Here is a 23,338-nt window from a genome sequence, read left to right as displayed (position 1 = left end):
TCGGCATAAAAAAGCATACTATGAAAACCACGCGGCACGCGGTCCATTCAAAATTGTGGAAAAACATCAATCAAATATTTGGCTCTAATGGGCACTTGACCACAACTCCAAAAGAATCCTGAAGTCTTGAATAACTATTTCACAACAATTGGTAAAAGACTAACCCATACGATTCCGAAACAATCGCAACTCGACCCTTGAACTAATTTGCAGCATTTGTTGAAAATTCCATTTTCTTAAGCCCATCTACTAGCAATGAAGTAATGTTGGTAATCAAATCTCAATCTAAACTCAAATAAAAGTAACGGCTTTGATAATATTTCGCCGAAAATTATTAAAAACAAAGCCGCGTCGTTTTCGGAAATACTTTCTGAAATATTCAACCTCATTATATCATCAGCAAGTTACCCTGATTGCTTAAAAATTGCTAAGGTTATCCCTATTTTTAAATCTGGAGATGCAAGCTCATCGTCCAATTACCACCCTATATCTGTCCTTTCGGTAATAAATAAAATTGTAGAGAAAATGTTAGTTGAAAATTAACTGAATTGTTTGAAACAAATAATATTTTAACTACACAGCAATACGGTTTTGGGCGAGGTTCAAATAAAGCCTGTCCACGTTAAATTTCGGACACTTGGATAATGTTTATGTGATTTGTCGCCATTTCATGAATTTGGACGAGAGCTAAAACATGCTGAAAGCATCACATGAAGTGTAGAAATTCATCTGTTATAAAAATGGATCGTGTCAGTGGTTTGTGATTTTTTCAAAAATTTGCATTGAAAGATGGGTGTCCGAGATTTAACGTGGACAGTAGACCTCTTCATGTTTTCAAAAAGTTTAAAAAATTCAACCAGTCAGCCAAGAATCACAATTCTTATGCTAAAATAAGTCTCCTGTCAAATTTTCAGCTAATTCGGATAGAATTTCGAGGTGCCTCAAGTCAATTTAGTGTTTTTGGGCTATTTTCAATTTTGGAAAAAATCTAACAAGAGATATAAACGTCGAAAACTATCGCAACAACCTCTATATGGAAGCTTTTGGTGTACTCTACAAGTCTTGTGAACATTGCCGTTCGTTTCGTTCACGTTTTGTCCATGTTAAAGTGATTTTCAAGCTTTTAAGTGCATAAAAATACTGTTTCCCCCAAAAGTTGTTGTTCTACAAAATTCTTGAGTTTATGACAAATGATTGTTAATTTATTATATTATTATTCCTCTTTTTTCCCTGGAAATTTGAGTAATATAATTGCCCATGTGCGATTTACCGTTAAATTCTTAAAAATCAGAAGCTGAACATTTGTCATAAATTTGCACGCTGAGATTTCTTCAAACAAGTTGTTCAAACAAAGAAGCTTCGATTTCACTTGTTACTACAATGCACTCAATGTTAAAAGCATGCAGACATATGATGAATTTAACAAAATTTGGAAGTCGTTTGTTGTAAGCATCAAATATCATATGATTTAATTTATGTTTTGTTCGAACAACTTGCTTGAAGAAATCCTAACGTGCAAATTTATTACAAATGTTCAGCTTCTGATTTTTAAGAATTTAACGGTAAATCGCACATGGGCAATTATATTACTCAAATCTCCAGGGAAAAAAGAGGAATAATAATATAATAAATTAACAATCATTTGTCATAAACTCAAGAATTTTGTAGAACAACGACTTTTGGGGGAAACAGTATTTTTATGCACTTAAAAGCTTGAAAATCACTTTAACATGGACAAAACGTGAACGAAACGAATGGCAATGTTCACAAGACTTGTAGAGCACACCAAAAGCTTACATATAGAGGTTGTTGCGATAGTTTTCGACGTTTATATCTCTTGTTAGATTTTTTCCAAAATTGAAAATAGCCCAAAAACACTAAATTGACTTGAGGCACCTCGAAATTTTATCCGAATTAGCTGAAAATTTGACAGGAGACTTATTTTAGCATAAGAATTGTTATGCTGGGCTGATCGATTAAATTTTTGATACTTTCTGAAAACATGAAGAGGTCTAGTGGACAGGCATTACTACCACTGCAGTTGTTGAATCGGTTGATTATGTTAGCCGTGAAATAGAATGTAAAAATATGCTTTGTTGAAGTTTTGCTTTTCTTGCATTCATTCAGTATTTCAGTACCTATGTATTGTTTGGGGAAATACCAGTAAATCTAACCTCAAGAAACTTCAAACTTTACAAAATCGATGTTTGAAAGTAGTGTTTAAATTACCGCACTTACATCCTACTATCGAACTGTATTCTAATTGAATAATTCGTTTGAGAAACTGCATAAGTCCATTTTACACTTTTTCGAGAAAACAACAAAAAACTGTTTTTGAACAAATTTGCACCGAATCTTTCGATTTCTTCGATACAGATCAATAGTTTTTGGCAAAACTCAACACCCTAGGACACTTTCAGTGCCAAAAATGTAAGCAGTACTCCACAATTGCTCTTCAAAGTACGTGGACATATGTAGTTTCTCAAACAAACGAAATTGTTTTCATACACTCCTAAACAAAATTTTTTTTTTCGTATTTTTTGCCAGAATGCATATTTTTGGACAGGATATAAAAATCTCATTTTGACCAAAAATGTTACATATGCAGTTTCTCAAACAAACGGTTCAATTGTACTCATGCAGTATTGTTCATAGAATTATGCGAACTCCAAACATGCACATTCGTTCATGATATTATACATGATAACACGAAGCCTCACAGTTAAACGAATGGTTTTAATAATCACATCCACAACACTCGGCAGGCAAACTATCTACTCCGTTTAAGGTGATTATACAATCAAGCCAAGTGGTGAATTTCAAATTCACCACACGGTTTTTACTCCTATTATCAAAAGTTCAAATCTAGCGTAATAATGTTCGTACAATGCTGAAATTAAAGTCGATTGTTTAGCATAAGTAAGCAAACGATCTACGGATGTTTTATCCCCATGGGCGTATGTGGTTCTCTCAATTCGTGCTCTTGAAAAATCACTAGAAAAAGCACGTGGTTTCCAAGATGGCCGATTTGTGGCTTTGTTGTATAACCACCTTAAGATCATGAATTGGTTTAGGCCATAAACGAATTTCTGTTAAAGACCCTTGCATATATAACTCACTAACGAATGAATTAGGAGCTATAGGAAACAGGAGTATATTTAAAGTAAAATTCTTTCAATAGTATAGCATTAGCATTAGCATTGTTACGGTGTAATGATATTTTATGCATGATCAAATTTTATCAAGCGAAAATTGCTAGACGTGTTAAACACGATTGGATTGTAATGTGAGATAGCATACAACCTTTCGTTTTATTCATGCGATAACGGACAGTGCATTTACCGCTCGAGTCACGTATTACAAATTTTGCAGATCAATATTTGATAGTAACTATTTGCAAAACAATTTTAACGGAAATGAAATTGGTTCAAATTAAGTGGCTTAAGCGACAGTACGTGTTTCGCAAACTGAAACAAAATGAACGAATTCGGGATATTTTTTTAGAAGTTACAATTACTGAGGTATAGATGTTCCTTTTGAACTGGTTCTCTACAGCTGTACGAAAAGAAAAACAATGATCCATAATGGCAAAAAAGCGATTACGAAGCGTTTAATCATATAACATATAGGCATCTTCACCGTGAAATTTTGTCCTTCCATGATTTTGAAACACTCGCGAATCTAGCGGTAGAAGTCAAGCTTTACTGAATAACTCGCATAAGACAGAGCAACATCGCATGCTTTGCTGCCTCTTTCTTTTGCCTAGGATATGGGTGCCGTTCGTCGATTGTTGATACACAAAGAGCCTACTTTGAAAATTGCAGTTTGTTCTATGACGCCTATCTGTTTTGTGGTTTAATCATAGCTTGTTGGTGGAGAAGCTTCCTCGGATTCTATTTCTCTTTCGTACTTGTATCAGGTTGCCATATTTTTTTTGTAACTTGAAACGATTGTGCGGGATTCATACCTCTCTTTCATCCTCCATCATTTTCAATTTAAACCGAATTCTGCAAACCATCAGCTAATTGTATAATAAAGTAAAACCATGTACCATTCATACATTTTGAATCACTAACCTTTAAACTACTAGCTAATATTACAGAGATACACTTTGGAAAAAAAAGTTTACTAGTGGACTATACCAGTTGTAATCGGGTGCATATATTTTAAAGGGTTGGCCAATTTTATACAATAGGTATTGGGGTACATCCGATTCTATTTTTACACGTCTGTGTTAAAAGACACTTCAAAGTTTAACAAAGTTGCATCCATTTTGCACGATACGGGAAAATTCATATTTTTTCTATACAGATTTTCTTCGAATTTCGAACTTATTTTTTTACACGTAAGCGTAATAATGCATGTAATGTGTAAAAACAGAGTATTGTACATATAATATTGTCTGACGATTTTTAAACACACCCCTCAAGAAAAAAAACTTTAAATTTTGGGATACACATTTCTTCACTACTATACACTTTGTAGATCACTGAATTATTTAATTAAAAGATTATTAAGCAAAACTGTTGTATTCCCGGCTTGATTCACACCACCTTAAAGTGCTTGAGTACCTTAGCAAGACTGTGTAGTATATGTGTAAAAAATACGCTTTGAATGCCAGCCTTTTTTACTAAGATCTTGTCTACCTTTATGTAATCAAATTTGGGGGTTGTTTCCGAACATTTTTTTTTCGAAAAAAAAATTCTTCTGGAAATATTGTCTCTAAGGGAGGGGGGGTTATGTCCAAAACCACCCCCGTGGCTACGCCACTGACTTGAGTAGTAACAGCTTGTAATACAATTTCCGCCGCAATATTACATAACACTGAGGAAAATGGATGTATGATTTTCAATCAAACGGCTTGTGAAAATTTGCCACAAGGAATCGGTATGAATTTTTAATATGTTGCCTTATGAATGATGATTTTCATTGAAAAAAATGGAAGTGCGGCCGACTGGATTCGAACCATGGGCGTCGGGTACGGGAGGCCAGTATGTAGACCACACGCCCATCGACGCTTGAATAATCGGGAAGGTAACTGCGTATAAGAAGCTCTGCTGGTGGAATAATCGGTCGAAGATTCATAAGTCGGATTGTTCTATCCTGAGTCGACGTTCTGATATCGAAATGAGAAAATTGAGGAAGTGCGGTTACGTTCATCTGGTTAAGTTGTTTTATTTGGTGGTCTATTTAACCCCTCTCTCTCATACTAATGTTTTGTCACAAACAGTTTCATCTACATTAAGGAATAAAACTTAAATTTAAGCTAAAGACGGGCTTGGTGGTCATATGGCTACCGCTTCTGCCTCATACGGAGGAGGTCGTGGGTTCAATCCCATGCCCGTTCCATTTCCCCTACTTTGTATCTTTTCATATATTTCTCATGTTTTAGCAATCGCTAGAACTGGAAATGGGCTTTCATACCGTTTCCAACTTCTATCCCTATTCCTACAACTTGATTAGTTCTTGCAGGTAACTGTTAGAATTCGAAATGAGCCAAAAAGCTCGTTTCGGCATCCAATTAGAATATACACCACCCTTTCATCACATTGGCAATCCGTTAACCAAGACGAACCTATGCCATTAAAACCTAACCCCAGATTCCAATAAAATTCCGCAGGAACTCGTGGCGAGTGCAGAGGTGTTCTCGGCTTGCAGTGGGCGAGTGACTGCATCATCAATTCCTTCCCATCCCCAATGACCGTGAGGACGTAGCCAGCGCCGTTATCGACCATCCAAAATACTAGAGCTCTCGGACTGTGCACATTGAGGTTGGAGAGCAAATCCCATGCACCCATCCATTGGTTCCCTGTGCATTTGCGATTGTTCTGGTCGATCACGGAGTAGCAACTACGAAATGCACGGTCATCATGCTCATGCTCATTAAGGAATAAAACTTAAATTTAAGCTAAATCCTGAAACATCAATACATATGGGGCCGCGATTCTCACGAACTGGCTTTCAAACAATCAGTGTGCAGAAACTTGTAATTAAAACGATTGTTCTTAAGTTGGTGCACCTTAAATAGATATCTAATGAAAGCTCTTTAGCCTTATGGGTTTGTTCATTAATATTAGACCGGTTGGTGAAACATATTCTCTTTGAAAATTGGACCATTTTTTACTCAAATGGAAATTTTCTAAAGATTGAAGAAAGATTAAAATTTATGCTGTCTCACATTACAGTGCAATGAGATTAAAAACGCCGGATTAAAACGCGCTAAAGTTAGAGGTATACAAATAAAGGGTAAAAAATATATAATAGCTTCATCACGGGTCAATTTTTTGAATCAACAGATACAGAACTCACATATGAAAATTTATGAATTTTCGACATTTATTTTTACAGGACTATTTTATCCTACTCTCCCCCAATAAAAAATGCCAAATGTCTGAAATCCTGAAAATTTCATCCAAATCGGAGGACATCGTGCAACGTCCTTTGGAAAGGGGGTCGCGCTTCTCGCTCTTAAGCCACCCGGAGTGGAAATTAATTACTTTGTCTGAAACTCGATTATGCATATGCACAACATGTGATAGATTTAGTTCGGAAAAGGTATTAGAGGGTAACCGCTCCTTTCGGTCGGGTTTCGTGGGATCAAACCCCACCGAAGGGAGCGATTACCCTCCAATACTTTTTCCGAACTAAATCTATCACATGTTGTGCATTGCATATGCATAATCGAGGAATCTAAACATACGTTTATATGAAGAAAAGGGCGACTAACATGACCTTACGAGGTATTTTGTGGCTGTGTAACTTTCGTTCATCTAAGTGTTATTCTAAAAGAGGTCCGTTTTGTGTAAATGAAGCACAAAATTGTGATAATCATTCCTAAACGCGTGGCTGTTACGATGGATTAGAATTTGTTGAAAAGTTGGCCGACAATGTGCTTTAAATTCGATATTCAGAAGCTTATCAACTTTTTGTAAAAAAATGTATTTGTCAAGATTTTATACAGATTTTGCAATATTCTCATACAGAGTTGTAATAATATATGGCAATATATTGTCTTATTTGCAAAACGCAATAGTTATTTTTACCAGTAGTGAATCAAAATCAAACCAGTTAAAATACTTGTACTTGTACATATCCTTGTATGAATTGCATTTTATATCACGAAATGCATCGCGATTTGAGTATTATTATTATTACCTTTATGCCCTACACATTAATCGGACCGCGCAGTTCCCATTTCGTGTGAATATGTTTTGTCTCAAAGGGGGATTGACTACCCTCCATCCCTTATGCAGTCGGTGTTTCATCCCTTCTGTTTAACGTGGCTTCTATTTTCCTGCGACGATGCAGCACGGTGTAGTAGGTATGTAGGCAATGACGACAACAATCAAGATCTAGCTGGACGTCTTGGGTTCACTACCGACCGAGGCCGACCAAGCCAAGACGTGGGTCGATCGCGTTGAACCGGTTGCGAGGGATAAAATTTCACGATTTTATCGGTGAACAGATGGGGTGCGGTAGACGGGGAAGCATTATTGCAAGGGGCTCACCGATGTCTAGCATACAAGTCGTTTAAACATATTTAAATTTAATAAAACAATCTATATTCATTTCCAAGAATATTATATTTTCTTTACCGTGCAAATTAGTTGTAGTCATAATGCCTTTTTCATAAATATGATAAATCTCACATGTTTCATTATTTTACAGTTTTTTGAATTCATGTGTCATTCAAACTATAGTACTGAATTTCACGTCGAATGAAATTTGTTGCAGCGCGATCGACTGATCAGTGTGATTGCAAAAAGGTATGGAAAGTGGACCTGGTTACGCCAACAGTTTATGGAAGAATATCCAAGAAACAATGACTACAACAGCGCAATAAGTGTAAGACACTGCACAGAAACATCAAATTAATAATTGGTTTGATGAGCAGTGGACGGACGAGAAGAATACTACAAGAAAGATAATGCAGTACGAATAGAGGGTGATAGTTAAATCGCAGGAAAGCATGGATCGGAATGACATGCGAAGGTTTTACGGGACAATGACGCGCGGCGCAAGACTGCATAGACAATATTATGGTGGCAGACAGGTGGACGGAACTATTTGAGGATTTTTTGAATGGTGATAACGAAGGTGTAGCGGTCAAGCTATATGGAACCACCAACGCTGAATTGGGTTAAGAATGCCCTAATTGTGGTTGAAAATTGGGAAGCTGCTGGGAAGGATAATATCCCAGTCGAGCTTTTAAAGGTGGAGCAGCGGTATCAATCTATCCACCTTAGTATTCAGATAATAGGGGAGGTTAAAGTACTGCATATTAGCTGATTGGATTTAATGTCATATGTCTCATCTATAAAAAAGGCACAGATTGAAGTACACAAATTACTAAGGGATTACCTTTTGAATTTGCTTCCAATTTTATAAGTTATAAAAGAAATTTTTGCAATCCCTGATCATAATACTTTAACGAAGGAGTAGCGGTCAAGCTATATGGAACCACCAACGCTGAATTGGGTTAAGAATGCCCTAATTGTGATTGAAAATTGGGAAGCTGCTAGGAAGGATAATATCCCAGTCGAGCTTTTAAAGGTGGAGCAGCGGTATCAATCTATCCACCTTAGTATTCAGATAATAGGGGAGGTTAAAGTACTGCCTATTAGCTGATTGGATTTGTGTCATATGTCTCATCTATAAAAAAGGCACAGATTGCAGTACACCAATTACTAAGGGATTACCTTTTGAATTTGCTTCCAATTTTATAAGTTATAAAAGAAATTTTTGCAATTCCTGATCATAATACTTTAACGAAAATTATGCAACTCAAATGGGTTGCATAATATCCATTATAGCACTCATTTGGGTGCTATAATGAAAAACCAACATCGGAACAGTAGTTACATGACTACATTTTGCTGAATTAGCTTGGGATAGTGTTCAGATAGTGTATTCTCTGCGTCGCGTAATAAATGAAATAGTTTGATGGACATAACATCAGCATTTTCCAAAGGCGACTTCATCTATCGCTTCAAGACATGTAGAGCTATGCGATGTGGCACGATAACATAGAATCTGATTGTTCTCTGCAGCTACATTATTTATTGGCAAGAGTTATCATGTGGAGTAAATATTCTTTACTATTTTGGTACAGATTTATCATAACAAAGCTCATTTTTCGTACAACGTACAACTCGTGCTGAAAAAAACATCTTTTTGCAACTAGTTGCACAAACTACTATTTTATTCACCTCACTTATTTGATTACATGCATAAAAAATGTTCGGAAAGATGTTGATCAACTATTGGTTGAGGTTTATACCATCGAAAATGCAAGGTATGGCTGACATTAAAAAAAGTGATTACTAAACAGATGACACCGACACGTTAGGAGATTCATTGACAGCCGTTAGATGAAAAAGGCTACCTCTGTTTAGTGCGATGCCAAAATCTATATTTGTTCCATATGATAATAAAAAGCCTGATACCACGATAAGTTTATTTTGTAGCATCACAAGTTTTTGTCTTCAGTAAACCAATAGTGATTTTTTTACTTCCTTAAACGGCAACAAGTGGTACAAAAATGATATTTCAATCTTTTTCTGTTGAATGAATATTAAACATTTTCGGAGGACCCCTTGTCGCACGCACTTTGTCAATTGCAGTGAACCTACCAGTCATTGTCTGTAGTCTTCTTCGAGAACCGGCTATCGCAAGTAAGGCGTGGAATATGCCTAACGGGTGCATTATTCTGCACACGGTTTTCCCATAAGCGCGCCGCCACCGTCATCACTGAACTATGTTTTAGGTAACGCCTATTGTTGTGTTACGTAATTTAATTTTTAAATTTCGGTGCACTTCTCGGCCCCCAAATTACCGCTTACTATTTTATTCATGCATTCGGTTCGCTCCTTAGCAGTGAATGCTAATTGGTGTCTAGAATTTCAAACCAGAATGGTGCTATTACTTGCCCTTCTTGGATTTTGTTATGCGGTTGCAAGGATAGAATTTGATATCTATGGAAAGTTGGTAGTTCACATGATTGATTCATTAAGAAACTTTTTTTTCGACAATGTAATGCCAGAAATGGTTGAATGTCAAAACAGGGGTGGGGAATTCGGAGAAGCTGTGATTAGTGGATCATATTGCTGATGAAATAATGTTGCTGTGGTTGAATATATGCACCTCAATAAGGAATTCCAAATCAGAGCAGATTACATGCTTACTTTACTCTAAAATTTTTCTAGCAAATTCGTGTTAAACCAACATCTTATATAAGGACCAGGCAGTCGCTAGAAGCGAGAATAGAAAATGCTAATCCACATAAATTATTACTTTTCAACATTCTATTTACGAAGAGGGTCCTTTTTTCCGCCAAGGAGTTACGTATGCTTGGTACCATTCAGGTCGCCATCTGAAGACAATATCAGAAATATCCCAAGAGGAACCCTCTACCGTTAATTGGAAATTAAATTCACACGTACCGTTTACGGTGTGAAGGCACCTCCTAGTTGTGGAGGGGGCCACCTTTCTCGCGTGTAATAATTCTTTCATCGTTATAGTTTTCCGATAACAATGAGTAACGAGGATAAGATTTAGTGGCTGGCGTAGGAAATTTATGGCCAAAAAACCGAGAGGTGTACTTAACGGCGTGGGTAATAATTCATATACACACATACACGTAGACTTTTCCCGGCGAAATAGGTTGGAAAACCTGCATCAACGGAAAGCGTGAATGGTTGGTAGCGTCGCGCATTTTTCGTCGTCCCTACCGATTTGAAGATTCCACAGTGGTTGGCTAATTCTTTGAGTTTTGCCCGGGTAAGGTAATCTTCGACTAGATATGAGCACGCCGTAAAAACAAATAATTTATTGTTCCAAATTTCAACGGCTGCTGATATACCTTTTATTTTTGTGAACATGGGAAACGAGTCACATTTGTAATAAAATCTGAAACATTTCGATGGTCCGCTCTTGCTTTACCCTAATTGTGCGTAAAAAACAGGATCACACCAACTACGAACTTTTGATACGAATCCTGGCCCAGATGATTTGTGTCTGTTCTTCTAGTTCATAGGAGTGAATACAAATTTTCCTTTATTAAATTGAAACATTAATTTTGGGCTTTTTTTTAAGTATTGAGATTATTGCATGTCTTTAATCTGTTATATAAACTGAGTCCAAATCCAAAATTTAATGAATTTCGATGCACGGGAACTTTTTTTAAATCAATTTTGAAAAACTTAATAATTTCGCGTATTGAACACCTCTAACTAGATTTTACTATGGGCCGAGCTGTCATTCTGCCAACCGGTGAGCTAACTGCCAAACAGTCAAATTTCCAACAATTTTTAAATTGATTTTGAACATAAAAGTTAGGGTTTACGAGTGTGGAAAAAATATGTTGTAGATAAAAAAACTTCAAACATTTATCACAGCGGCGGTGGAAAAGCAGAGCATGGTTTCGTAGTGATGGGACGGTGGAAACCCATTAGCGAACGAACCTGTGTGTTTAGGATACGGGGCAAATTCTTCAATTACAGCCTAATCAACGTTCACGCACCGACAAACGATAAATCCGACGACGTGAAGAACACGTTTTTATGAATGTCTTGATAAAGCTTATGGGGAGTGCCCATAGCATAACGTGAAAATTGTTATCGGAGACGCTAACGCTCAGGTCGGTAGAGAGGATTTTTTCCGTCCCATAATCGACCGAGCAGCACAAATTAGACAATAATGGTTGCAGCAACTTGATTGTGACCAAATCTGGTCACATATGTGTTACAGTAACCTATGTGAAACATGTGTGCTGCTATGGGCGGTAGGAAGAGCCTACACTCCGCTACCAATGACAACGGCCTACGGCTAGTAAATTTCGCTGCTGCCAGAGAGATGGCTACTTTGCACGGAAAAACATCCGAAAGCACACCTGGAGACACTCACATGGTGAAACTTGCAACCAGATAGACCATGTTCTGGTGGATGGGCGCCCTTTCTCGGATGTTATCGATGTGCGGACATTCAGAGGTCCGAACATTGACTCTGATCACTACCTCGTTGTTAGTAAAATTCGATCAAGGTTGTCAACTGTATCGAACGAAAGATCACAGCGAACGATGCGATAATATATCCAGCAATTGTCGAATACCAAGCAGGTTTTCGTGAGGGCCGATCAACGACGGATCAAATGTTTACCCTTAGACAAATCCTTGATAAATTCCGGGAGTACCACTTGCAGACACATCATCTGTTTATTGATTTGGCAAATTATGCCAGAACATGGTTTTCCGGCGAAACTGATAAGGCTGATTCGTATAACGTTGGACGGATCGAAATCAAGTGTAAGGGTTGCGGATGAAATATCGACATCATTTGTTACCTTAGATGGATTGAAGCAGGGTGATGCGCTCTCGAATCTACTGTTCAATATATCGCTTGAGGGAGTGATTAGGAGAGCTGGTGCGCAAAGAAGCGGTACCATTATCGCAAGATCGATTGGACTCACGATCGGTATCAGCAGAACGAAGTACATAGTCGCTGGCAATCAAGTGAAATGGTGTTGGATGGTGAAAAATTTGAAGTGGTGGAAGAATTTGTGTATCTTGAAACATTAGTGACGTGCGATAATGATGTTACTCGCGGGGTAAAAAGGTCTATTGCAGCTGCAAATAGGGCTTATTACGGACTTCGTAACCAGCTTAAGTCCCGTGGTCTGCAAACGAAGACAACATTCGCGCTGTATACTACTCTGATTCTTCCGGTGGCTTTATACGGCCATGAAACATGGACAATAAAGGAAGCTGATCGGAGAGCTTTAGGAGTAAGGTGAGCGTAAGGTGCTGCGGACAATACTCGGCGGTGAACAGTCTCATGAATCACGAGTTGTACCAGGTGTATAAAGGGCTGGATATTGTTAAGCTTATACAACACGTCAGACTACGGTGGGCTAGACACGTTGTGCTGAAAGAACGTCAAGCACAGATAATATTTAGGAGAGGACCCGAAAGAGGCCACAGGCTTCGTGGAAGGCCGCGTACATGATGGCTTTTTGCAGTTGAAGAGGACCTGAGGGTGCTCAACGTTTAGGGCGACTGGAAGCGATTGGCTCAGGATAGAGTCCAGTGGTGACTACTCCATTCAGCGTAAGTTCACCGAAGAGCTGTAGCCCATCCAGTAAGTAAGATCAAAACAAGGTGTTCTTTTGAATGAATAAACAGAATCAACGTGCTTTTCAATATCACAAAACCCAATTTCATGTTTTTTAAAACAATTTATTTATTAAAATTAATAACCTTTAATTTTTTATGGAAAAAATATATTAATTTTGTGGAGAATTTATTGTTTATTTTTATTTAATGTTTATTTAAATTTATATCTGGGAGCTTACCTAGGAAAGTTAAATTTTCTTCCGCATCAATTTTTATCCAATTATTGGATTTTCACTTTCGGCTGGTTTCTCGCTGTAAGCTGAGATCACAAAAACCATTGAATTACATCCAATTATTATTCGTTCAAAGTGACACCAAATTCCAGTGGAAGAGCCGTGTCGAAGTCCGGAAAGACCCAAAAGGACGACGGAAGCTGCACCATCCACACGGTGCTGAAGCAGATGCATCCGGACTCCGTTGGACCGTTGAAAGACATGAACATTGCCTCCTGCGAAATGCAAATCACTGTCCGTCTTCTGCAGCTGGGTTTGCCGATCAAGCATGCTGTTTCTGAGGGTACCAAGGCCGTCATTTAGCTTACCAGCTCCATGTAGAAGGGTAGAAGCGTAATACATGAAAGCTTATATGATGATCCTAACAATATGGGCTGTAAGTCAGTTGTGTAAATAGACAGTAAGTTCTTCTTCTTCTTATTGGCATTACATCCCCACACTGGGACAGAGCCGCCTCGCAGCTTAGTGTTCATTAAGCACTTCCACAGTTATTAACTGCGAGGTTTCTAAGCTAGGTTACCATTTTTGCATTCGTATATCATGAGGCTAGCACGATGATACTTTTATGCCCAGGGAAGTCGAGACAATTTTCAATCCGAAAATTGCCTAGACCGGCACCGGGAATCGAACCCAGCCACCCTCAGCATAGTCTTGCTTTGTAGCCGCGCGTCTTACCACACGGCTAAGGAGGGCCCCAGTAGTAAGTATCTAAGCTGAATACAGGAAGGTAAGTACAATTTCGCTTCATTTCACAGTGATGTGTCTTCGCCTTTTCTTAGTGAACGAAATTTCAGAATTTTAGGATTAAGCTGTTAAGTTCTATAAACAAAATAAGTGTGTACTGATCAATACTAGCTGTGAAATTTACAACTGGAACTAAAACACGAGTCTTGACTTTCGTTTGAGCAATATCCATACTGTATGAATTTTCGGTCATTGTATGTAAATCTACAATCTCTAAAACTAATCATACGTTCTCGGAATAAAAAAAAACTGGACTTGGTATGTCAGGGAAAGTTAGGGTTTATACATTTATACTTTAAAATCTTTGGTTTATACATTTTACTTCTTCTTCTTCTTCTTATTGGCATTACATCTCCACACTGGGGCAGAGCCGCCTCGCAGCTTAGTGTTCATTAAGCACTTCCACACTTATTAACTGCGAGGTTTCTAAGCCAGTTTACCATTTTTGCATTCGTATATCGTATATACACGATGATACTTTTATGCCCAGGGAAGTCTAAACAATTTCCAATCCGAAAATTGCCTTGACCGGCACCGGGGGATTCGAACCCAGCCACCCTCAGCATGGTCTTGCTTTGTAGCCGCGCGTCTTACCGCACGGCTAAGGAGGGCCCCACACTTTTTACTATTATATGAAATTATAAAAAACAAAACAAATGTTCTGAAGAACTAGGGATGTGGATTTGCATAAACCATGAATAATTAGCTCTATTGAATAGACAATTTTATTAGATTTGAAGTGCACCCAAAATTGTTTCAAAGTGGTTATCCAATTTAAATCTGTAGTTTTCCAATAATATAAATCTGGCATAGAGAAGAGGCAATTTTTGTTTTTAATGGGAATTATTTTTAAATTGTTACAAATGGAATAGATGTCATGCATCTGAACAGTTCGATAAAACTTTAAAAAATGTTCACGTCCGTTTAAATCGTCGTTAAGAGATTCGGTTTCTGATTAGTATATGTCCTATAGGCTTCATTTTTTGCCTTTCTCGTACAACAAAATTGTACCGAAAGGCTATCATTTCACTCTAAAACCGAACTTTTTATAGAAGCCTGGGAGACCCATAGTGTTATATACCAATCGACTCAGCTCGACGAACTGAGCACATGTCTGTCTGTCCGTGTGCATGTGTGTTAGGGTGGCTCAAATTAGAATGGGAAAAACTTTTTTCAATTTTTTTGATGAGCCACCCTCTTATTCAGTTCTTTTTGATGCCCTGATGTTCTGGACAAAATTTCAGCCAAATCGGCCAACGTTTGGGCGGTGCTAAACTCGTTGGATGTTTATATGGAAAAATGTATGCAGAAACATCCAAAAACAGTGAATTGCAGTTGGACGGCACAACTTACGATTAAGAACTTTGATACTTATTCAGATTTTGAAGAAATAAATACAGAATGATATGCAGAACCGCGAGAAGATTAAAGTTTGCCCGGCTAAGTTATTAGCATTTTTCTGAAGTGGGGTTTGAGCAAATTTTGTTTCTGGTACATCCCGTTTCCTACATTTCCTGAAGGAACCTTTCTTGCTTCAGGAGTGATTCCTTTTTGAAGTAGGGGAACAAGGGGTAATATGGACACCCTAAGGTTTTAATCAATATTAGGTGATTTAAATTGAATATAATTCGGATTTCTAGCAATTACATGATACTATTACTAGTTAACTACCAGTTCTGTTCTGAATCATATTGGAAATAAGGTAATTTCAATCAAATAGGACGATTTTGTAATAGTAAATTATAGTAGCGGGGCAGATTGGACATCCCCATGGGGCAGTATGGACACCCTTATGAAATATGAAGAGAATTATATTACTCGTGATTATATGCCATCGTAACCTATTTTATGGATCATCCAACAAAAATATTACCCAATTGTTCATCTTCCTGTCATGATTTTGTACGAGACACCGAACATTGTGTTTTGATCATCAACATCCGAAAATCTATTTCCCTCGTCTTAAGCGAGGTCATATATAGTCATTTTCTATTTAAATTCCATGGTGAATAGAAGAAGATTGATTACGTAACGCAAAAATTTGCCATTTTCAGCCGGCCTTATACAGTGACCTGCATAATAAAAAGCCCACTTGCCGTTTTTCATACAAAATGGTCAACTTTGGAGATCCAGATCTTGATTGCAGAACTCAAATATAACTTGAATTTTACCACACCTGAATTTCGACCATATTGATTCATAGGGTAAAAAATTATCGCGGTAATACCAAAACGATTTTTTGGCAAAAAATTGATTTTATAATATCTTGAAAACTACAACTCTTAGTGTACAAGTATATTCCGCAAACTTTTTTGTATTGCCAAAATACGCGTTTTTGCTGAATAAGTCATCAATTTACAACCTATAGAATTCAAGATATTTAAAAAATAAATTTTTGCCAAAAAATTCATATTGGTTACCGGAATAATTGTTTACCCTATGAATCAATATGGTTGAAACTCAGGGGTATTAAAACTCAAGTTATATCTGAGCTCTGGTCAAATTTTCAGCAAAATTAGTTCACACGCAATCGAGATCTAGATCTCCAAAGTTGACCATTTTGTATGAAAAACGGCTAGTGGGCTTTTTATTATGCAGGTCACTGTACATGTATGTCGAACTTTTTGTATGAAGCATATCCCTAGTAACATTTTGGTTTTATACTGGTTTTATAACACTCTTGTAGGGTAAATTATGGTCTTCAAGAGCGTTATAAAACTTAAAATGTTACTTGGGTATGTTTTTTTATATGGATCCTCACACTTATTGCAAGACCCCTTCCCAATCGTCGCTTTTCTAAGCATTGCATAATATATGCATACTCTTATTCACCCTACTGGCATCGCCAATCCTTCCAATAGGTTGTACGTGGTTGTACCGATCAACTTGCCAACGACATTGCCAAATCTATACAAAACACTTTTTTTTTTTTTTGGTTGCACTTTCAGCGACTTCTATGGTATGTATGTCATGTACTGGAACTTTTATAGCGATTTATAATTCCGCATTATGATAACACGAAAATAACACGATATGAAAGCCTAGTTCGATGAATTTGAGGTTATGTTTTTAATTTTTAAGGCGTCAGTTCTACCCCCATATAGAGTGTTCAGTTTGTCCCAACAGGTGAACAGATTTAAAAACTGTTGGAAATTTTGTAAAAATCAAGGAAACTTGTCACAAATGCATGTCAAAGCACTGTAAATAACAGAATTTTGCTATGGGATGACCAATAATTGAGAAATCATCTCCTATGGTAAAGTAAAGCTTATTTTATCACCTCCCATAAAATAAGCTTTACTTATAATTATAAATAACTTATAATTTTTAATCATTTGGAAGACATTCTAACTATTTTTTTGTCAAATTTATGCGCTTAGAAAATAAAATAATGACTTCTACGCTATAAATTAGTTGTTTATGAAAGAATTATAGAGTTCGCTGCATTGAAAATAGAAAAATGATTGAATTAAGGAGAATATTGGGGATGTCCGATCTTTGGGCTGAAAGTCTCGATAGTAAAGACATAAAAAAAATAACATTTGGGCATTCAAACGGTAATAATCTTAATATATCCATTTCGGAAGTGTCCACTTTAGGTCCTTACCGGAAGCGATATCAAGCAGCCATGTACCCGGAACTAACTGCTGGGTCCTAGAAATCTCAAATGTAACATATGCTTGCATTTAGATTCACCATTAATAGATTTTTCATGAACAAAATATTTTTTTCGTGAGTTTCTTGGAAAAATTACTTAGGTACCCTACGGGGTTTTGGCCTCAATCCGGAACTGTTCCGAAAATTCACGTCCTCAAGCCATTTCCTGAAAATATATTAAATTTTCGATCCAACCATGCCTGTTTCGTTAAAATCGGTTGATCATTGACGAAATGAGAGCAAATTGAAAAAAAAAATTCAGTCGTTTTCGTCTGCTGGTATCGTAAAGGTTAACAATGTAGGTACGGCCCCAATAGCGTCTGTTCTGGTATCCAGCGGCTGAGTAGGCAAATGCTATTCGCCTATAACTAAATTGGTAGCCTCATCCCAGTGGATAGGGAGCTTACGCCTACAAACTACTGCTCCCGAAACTTAACAAACCGTTCGAGAAACCAACAAAGAAAAAATCAAGAACTTAATTTTACGGCGACGACTTTTAGCATGAACCAAAGGGCATGAATTGGAACATGGAATGTTTTCGAGGATGCAGTCGCGGATAAAGTTCCAAAAGTTGACATTAAGATCTACGTGGGCGACTTCAATGCGAAGATCGGCTCTGACAACACGGACTATGAGCGTGTCATGGGGCGTTGTGGTCTTCGAGAAATGAGTGAAAACGGTGAGCTGTCTTGGTACAGTGATTACCACGTCACTATCCAAGCCGTTCCTGGGTGGACGTTAGACAGAATAACAGCGATTACAACAATGTTTGTTCTCTCGTATGGCCCTCGGCTAATCTTCAGTTTCTATTCATTTCACACTTGCCGCTCGCTTGCGGTGTCAATCGAATCCGTATCTTCATGACTTTCATCTACTCCCTTTCGCTTTGAGTAGTATAATTATCACCAAATAAAGCCAATAAATGACTTTCGAGAAATTCATATTAGCATATCTTTGCTTGAAATAATCCGTTAAGTGACTGAAAAATAATGAGTTTTTTTGCGCACGTACATACATACACACATATACACAGATACATACACACACACAGACATCACCTCAATTCGTCGAGCTGAGTCGATTGGTATGTAACACAATGGGTCTCCGGGGCTCCTATAAAAAGTTTGTTTTTGAAGCGGACAGCCTTTACGAACCTATACTTAGTATACGAGAAAGGCAAAAGCGAGCTCATTGAGGATAATAAGCAAACCCAATTTGTCAATAAATTATTTTCAATTAGACTAGGCATTCCCTAGCCATATGAACAGGCTTTGCTAGATGGAAATCGCATTACATTCATTAAGAAGCATTTTCATTTGCACCTATTTTCCATCGAGCCGGGGAATAATGGAGCACACGACGGCGTTACAACCGTTGTTGTCGCGTATAGTAGCAGCCGCAAAAAAATACCTTCCGTAGGGATGGTTCGGGCAGGAAAACAAATGCTTCAGGCTGGAAAATAAAAATTGCAAAATAGAAAAAAAACGAACCAGGAAGGATAAAAATTCTCATTTTGCATTCGTCGGAATGTATGCGGAATAATTTCGCTTTTCTCATTAACTTAAAAACATTTTAAACGCTTATTTTTTGTCTTTAGTGTGCGGCCTGCCCCCTTGAAACCGCCTCTACCGGTGCCGGTCGGTGGGGATCTGTGTATAGTCGACTCAGGATGGTGGCTCTATATTTTATGGATCAAAAATTGCATTCATAGAATGCACTGAACATTGAAAGTAGTATATACCTAGAGAGAAGTCGTTTTGCGCCAAACAAACAAACATGCCTACCACACCTACCAACTAACCAGCAGCAGCAGAAGTAAGCTCAGTAGAAATTTAGAACCGTTGTGGGATGTGGATTTGATACGGCAAAGGATTGGGTTACCTAGATTATTTCGTCTCATATCAATATAGTTAACCAAAATATATTTTAGTTACCAGATAAAGATTGTCGCTGTCGTCGCTGCCCGGAACATCTTTTGCTGGCGAGGATAGGGGAGCTAAATGTCAAAGAAGGAAAATCCATACGATTTGACAGCTTGATACCCAACATGTTCCGGACAGCAGAACAAAGGGAACCGAAGCGACAATCTTTATCTAGTAACTAAAATATCTTTTAGTTAACCCTACAGTAAATTTAATTGTTTTTACCATGTTCGCACTACGCACTACATAACGCTCAAATTATCGACAAAAGAAATGCAAAAAATGATGTAAAAGTTCCTAGTGCGAACACATTACATATTAATGTCTACAACGCAGTTTCATATGCTCATAAGGAATAATTATTTAAGCTATTTTAGTGGAATGTCGTCTACTGTCATAAGACGAGTTTAATACTTCCATTTAAATGACGATGAGTTTAGTAATTTCCATGAAAATGTGGTAAATGAATTAAATGGAAAGTACTGAACTTATTTTATGACAGTTGATATGCTCATTGGCCAAATTGATTTAAAACTAAATAAAGATTATAATATAGAATAGAGGAAAAAATGCGCGGCTCTTAATTTATACGATTGAGGTAGATACGAATATATGAATATATATTCAGTGAGATGGAAAATGGAAAAGTTTCCCTATATTGTAGTATTTCTTCTTAGTTGTATTACCCAATATAAAAGCATAATCAAAACATATCCAAATTGTTGCGTTTTATCCACTAAAAATAAGTCTGTTTAAAAATGAACCTTGAGCTTATTTTCATATTTTACGGATTCAGATTGAATCATTCAGACCAAATCATTCAGAATCTACGAGGTTTTGAAGTGTGTTCAGGAAACCGTGCCCAAAAACCAAGTACAATAACTCTTCATTTCACGGTCACCGACCAGCACGGTGCGGCAATAATAACTGTAATGAGCGCTGATATCCTGTCGTTGCATTCGCTGTCTCAGTGTGATAGAGTAGGTAGGTAGGTCCCCACATTTCCAGCGCTGCAAAGAATTGCATGCGAAGCCCCACAATTTTCCGAATGGCGATGAGTTAACGAATAAAGCATGGGTGGTGCTGGATGGTGGTGGTGGCGCAAAACACACGGTTCGCTAGCGCCGGAGAAAAACAACTTTTCGCACATTTTCGCATGAAATGCCTAATTTGCGCAGGCATGCTGTGAAAATAATTTCAATAATGAGCTGGAAGCCGAAGTGCGAATGAAAGCACATTAATTGCAGAGCCGCTCCAAGATTGTTGGGATCGAGTGTTTGCATGTGTCTTAGCAAGACATCTACATATTTATGAACAGTAGACGTTTAGTCTAATATTTATTTTTACAAAACAGAATCGATCGAGATTAGATTGAAAAATAGAAACATTTCACGCTCATTAGTTTGCGAATGTGTTCAAATTAATTGTTCACTGTTGGTCTTGCACATAAAATGATGAATTCTGCCGCTCTTATATTTTATGTGCACACACACACATACAGAATTTAAATGCAATTGGAATATTTATTATAGAAACATTCTAATATGTTTTATGAGCAGTAATAATAATAATCATGTGAGGTGTTTTTAAAGTCGTTCCAATCTGATTTTGGTTTTTCATTCGTCATATGAGAGAAAATATGAAATACAAATAAAATGTTTTTTATTTTTTAGACATTACTTTACAACATTTACAAAAACTTCTGCGTGAAGAAAATAGTTACGATCCAATCGTGAGAGTAGACTACAGGTAGGTGAGCCGGTCCATGGTGAGCGTTGGGGCGGAAACGGTGGTGCTGCTGAAATGGATCATCTACCTATTAATAAGCAAAAACCACACGCGGAAGTCGATGCTTATCGGTCGATTCTACACCGTAACGATTTATGCTTCGATCCGTAATGTAGATCGTACCGGCTTGCGACAATCCGTCTAAAATGACCCCCGTTCCGTCAACAGCTGCCAGCGCTTGTTCCACCTCCATCGTGAAAGATCGGTGCTCAGAAGATTCATTCGATGGTCTCGCCAATCAAAGCTATCCGCCACACTGCAAATCGCGATTTCGTGCTCGAGGTTCTGCATTAAGAAGTACGTCACCGTGTGGAACTTCGCGTGTGTTTTGCCGCTCGGTGGTTTCCTGTAAACGATGTACAGTTTGTTTACAGGATAATGTAATTGTTTTCGTCAGCTTCACTTACCTTCATCAATGTGGGCCAAGATTCCCGAGAAGATTCCAACGTTGTAAACGCTGTTTTCTGCCGTATTTTAGTAGCGGTGGTAAAAGCGGTAACCGCGTCATTCGTGGTCATTGGAACACACGCACAACCTGCACGACGAACGACGGCATCAGTAAAACAGAGTCTATTATATAGAGTTGCGCAAAGAGGATCTTCTTACACTTATTCTGAATGATCTTCTTGTTGTTCCGTTTACAACTTTCATTTTTGTTCAACCCTGAAAGTGACTTCAAGGAAGTGTTCACTGCTAAAGCTTTTTAATTCGATAACCAAGTCACCCACACGGAAGAAAAAAAGTACCCAAAATTGAGTACTTTTAAACTTACTTTTGAGTTATTTTTTCTCTTCGCTTTCATCCACTCTTTCTTTTGTTGTCAAAAACAAAAGAGCCAAACAATCCAACGACGCCAGTTCAATACGGGAAGCTAATTTTGAGTTTTATTACCTGAGGTCGAAATTGAGTGAATTAAACTTAAATTTGGGTCAATAAATTTTCCGTTGGGTACTTTTTTAACATGGGAGTAAAGGCAAACTACTTCGACCCTTCTTACTCAATTTTGGCTTCCCGTACGGATGTTCGAGGTTGGGTGAATTAAACTCACTATTGGGTAGTTTATTTCTTCCGTGCACAGAGTGCAAACACGTGAGTTTCTTGTTGCTACTTTATTGGGGGTGTATTGAAGTTTTTTGAAGCTGTTTCTAGAACAAATCTAATACATTTCAATTCATGCGTTTTAATTCGCCATAATAATTATTAGGCGATAACAATACTTCCGCCTTACCAACAAGCATTTGTTTACTTTGCTCGATAGGTAGACGGTTTGACAGTTCAATAGGTAGATTTGGCTTCACTCTTTGCGTATCTCTATATATTGCGAGAAGATTGAAAAATTCGAACCGGGGTCCGACGATCGACTGTCGGAAAACTGTTCCGCAAACGTCAAATCACTTGTTACACGGTAAAAATTTTTGGTTTATTTTTCTGGTGTGAATGTTGATTATTGAAATCAACAAGAATATGCAACTTTAAACGAGTGTTACATGCCGCTATATTTTTTAAACAAGTTTTATGGTACTTTAAAGGTATTTTGTCATATATTTATGTGATTTTGAAACATTTTAGATTCCTCGAATCTTCTTGATATCAAGAAATATCAACACTTTTCGTACAGTGCATGTCATTTTGAAGTTTCCGACACTCAGTCTGCTTCTTCTTCTTTGCTCCGCAAAATTAGAATTTTTCTCTTTTCTCGCAATATAATAGACTCTGCAGTAAAAGAGATGTCGATCGTGTCGAACCGAACTTAGTGTCCGTCACCGTGCAGCGTTTTTCGGAAGAAAAGAGCATCCGATCGGTGGTGCATTTTCCTGTGAACGAT

At 37.6% G+C, this 23,338-nt stretch overlaps 1 long non-coding RNA gene across 1 annotated transcript; it reads right to left on the bottom strand.

The window, feature by feature from the left end:
• Window positions 1–21,370: 21,370 nt before the first annotated feature.
• On the bottom strand, window positions 21,371–22,110 carry LOC134216439 (uncharacterized). Its single transcript, XR_009980669.1, has 2 exons — window positions 21,921–22,110; window positions 21,371–21,859 (listed from the first exon to the last, which is right to left on the bottom strand). It is a non-coding gene; the product is annotated as an uncharacterized LOC134216439 (long non-coding RNA).
• Between the last annotated feature and the right edge of the window lie 1,228 nt (window positions 22,111–23,338).

This window comes from Armigeres subalbatus, chromosome 2 (genome assembly GCF_024139115.2).
Source record: "Armigeres subalbatus isolate Guangzhou_Male chromosome 2, GZ_Asu_2, whole genome shotgun sequence".
NCBI classification, from domain to species: domain Eukaryota; kingdom Metazoa; phylum Arthropoda; class Insecta; order Diptera; family Culicidae; genus Armigeres; species Armigeres subalbatus.
The sequence above is the reverse complement of the archived record's forward strand: the minus strand, read 5'-3'. Positions and strand labels throughout refer to the sequence as shown.